Source organism: Henckelia pumila, chromosome 1 (genome assembly GCF_033568475.1).
Source record: "Henckelia pumila isolate YLH828 chromosome 1, ASM3356847v2, whole genome shotgun sequence".
Lineage (NCBI taxonomy): Eukaryota > Viridiplantae > Streptophyta > Magnoliopsida > Lamiales > Gesneriaceae > Henckelia > Henckelia pumila.
Genome location: NC_133120.1, coordinates 9600993 through 9604402, shown reverse-complemented (window position 1 = coordinate 9604402; position 3410 = coordinate 9600993).

Below are 3410 nucleotides of genomic sequence, written 5' to 3'. Positions count from 1 at the left end.
AAGTTGTATCAACCTAATACAACAGAAATAAAAACCTAGACGAAGCTCCAGCTGGCTAACCACTGCCTAGCCTCTCTTGGATCCAGCCGCCTCGTCCAATCGCAAACCTGCCCCAAGGAATAGGGTATCCAGAAACATAGAGTACGAGACGTGATCATAAAACGCTCAGCACGAGAGTATGAGTATACATGCATGAAAGTGTACCGTATACTAACTGGAGGTCAAGAATCAGATAACAAAGATAGACCGGGCCCTGGTATGTAGCACGCTGTGCTGTCGCTTCAGGAGGTGGCTCACATACCAAAAATACCAGTGGATACGCGGGACCCAAATTATTGGAACTCCATCCACTAACAGGATAGGGTAAACCCTACTAACAGACATCTTAATAGAGATAGCTCAAGATGTAAATATATGCAGCATAAAATCATGGTATATAAATCATGTAGTCACATAATACATGCATACTCAGTCAGGATATCTCGAACAGTACTTTTGTACCTCAAATACTAGGCGCGCTCTACCAGCATTAAGTCTACGCCTATAATCTGTGCTACGCTTCCAAATGATACTAATATCATTATAGAGCTCTAAAAGCCTTAACTAGGCTATTTTATACTCCTAAATATTTTTAGAAAGCAAAAGCTATACCTTCGGCCGTCGTTAGCCCTTTGTTGTCGATTGCCTCAAAACTAGGCCACAGCTCCGCTACGACGCCTGGATCGCTATGCCACTTCCGGATTCCCAATGGGACGCCTAGAATTCCCTAGATCTGAGTTAGAAAGCTAAGGAATCGAGAGAGATGAGGTGAATGGTGTGCTTTGAAATGAATCTCGTCAGCTCTATTTATAGACCACGAACGGAACGTCCGTTTCTCATCGTTGCATCCGTTTTGCCTAACGAACGTTGCGTCCATTCACCATCGTTGCTTCCGATGGTGCCAATGTCAAATCAAGTACGTAAGCAGTGACGCATTTCTGATGGCACGAACGTTGCATCCGTTCCTAGAACGTTGCGTCCGTTCTGCCTGACCTTCCGGACCATTTTGATCATTCTGGGTCTAAACCCGAGCTCCGCTAATCCATTAAGAGTTCCCTTAATTATGTTTATCGGTTTATTTATCAATTACTTACTAAAACTGGGTACGGGCTACTACAAAAACTCATCAAATTCATGTCAATCTTCAAAAGAGATATCAACACAATACCGGGCTTCAACTCTATCGGTTCGAATTCTAAATCTTCTGGTTCGAAAATATTCAACCAAAATCTGAAATAAAGTATAAAAGGATCAGTATCGACATTCAAACTCAATCGAAACACGGCCTAATCAATTCAAACTAATCGGTATTAAACTTGAACCGGTAGCATAACGACTAACAGATGGCTAACCGAAAATCAACAAATTCAGCATAACAATCAAATCTACCTCATATCTTCATCAAAAAAACTCAAAAATCAACACTATTCCAGACCCCCATTTTTTAATTTCACTCTAAAAATCATAACAAATCTGTACGTCGTTCTTTTCTCGATCCGTATTGAAATAAACAATATATGCTAGCTCAAGAACAACATATCAAATTTAAATCAAATTCTGACAACATATCAATATCAAAACATGTTGGATCGAAATAAAAATTAAGATAGAACTAATCTCTTGCAGCTATGATCGCAAATATTTACTCATATCGAAATTCTATCGGACGGATTGTGCAAAATCGGGAAACCCAAAAGCTTCAAGACATGTTTTGGAGCTTCGATGGATGGGAACACTTTGTAGAAGGAAGAAATGAAGGAGAAGAACACTTATTCAAAGAATTAAAGGCCAAGTGTGTTACGCCTTAAACACATACAAATCTCTTAAATGAGATTAATATTTTTAATGCGATAACTTATCTTGTTTTGATAATTACAAAATTAGGTTATTATTTATAATTTTTTAAAGTGAGACCTTGAAGATTAGATTCTTATCATCAATTAAATTCTTGTGCGGTATATTCTAACGATGGAATTGAACAAGCTAAATCATGGAGCTGAAATTTGCGAAAATTACTGAGAATTTTTGAGTAATTCAATTCCGATCTCCATTGATCATAATAAAGTTTAGGAATCTCAAAATCTACGGTTCAAATCTCAGCTCAATCCAACGGCTAGATCATGAGAAATTAATTTTTCAAAAGTACCGCGCAGAACAAGAAGCCAAAATATGGCGAAGTGACTTCAGAAAATTACTGGAATAGTTCAAAGCATCCAAATCAGATCTCCATTGTTCACAATGAAATTTAGGATGTTTTAAAGCTACTGTCAAAATTTCAGGTGGATCCAACAGGTAGATTGAGATATATGAATCTTTGACGTTTGCCGCGCAGTCTGCAACGAACTCGAACAGACGCAATGTTCCTTGTCAAAAACATGATCCAAATTTTAAGGAAAAATTCATTCGACCAAAGCTGCATTGTGCCGAACGGACGCAACAAACCTAGGAACAGACGCAACGTTCGTCACCAGCATTGGAAGAATTAAATGTGCGCCGAATGGACGCAACGATGACGAGAACGAACGCAACAAACCTGCTCGAGTTTGCAACTATAAATTGAGTCCATTCCAAGCCATTTCAATCATCCCAATTCAATCTCATCTCCTTTGCAAGCAATCTTCTCTCTATCAAAGTGTTCTATCAAGAGTTGTGCAATATATTCAAAAACCGAGAGTTGTTTGTAAAAATCATTTGTGAGTTGGTTGTGCAATCATTGTAAATACTTGAGTGTGAAGCCAAGTGTGTTGTGTGATTGTTGAGGCTATCCTTGGAGCCCTTAAGGCCAAGTGTATCGAGTTGTATTGGCGCAGTGATCGTCTTGAGTTGTACGGCTATCCTTGGAGCCATCAAGGCCAAGACGTTCGAAGTGCTAGTGGATCCTTGGTTAATCTATCTTTAACAAGAAGAGGAGACGTAGAAGATTTATCGTCGAACTTCTAGAAGCATCTTTTATCCCTTTTACTACTTTAGTTATATTACGCATTTATTATTGATTGCTTTAAGTCTTCCGCTTGCGTATTTTCATAATCGCTTTAAATTGCTAAAGTTGCCAATAGAACCTAAATCCCCCCCATTAGGTTCTAACAAGTGGTATCAGAGCCACTTTTTTACAAAATATTTTCAAAATGGCTCTATGGCAAATCTAGCGAGCGATTATGCTCAAGGGCAATCAACCAATTGTCCTCCTCTTTTCAACGGCTTAAACTACGGCTATTGAAAAAATCGAATGTCCCTATATATCCAATCCATAGATTATGACCTTTGGAAAGTAACAATGAAAGGTCCCTACATACCTATGAAAGAGGTTGAAGGGGTTCAAATTCCTGAGGGAATGGATGAATTTTCAAAGGAGGATATGCAATTAATTTCTC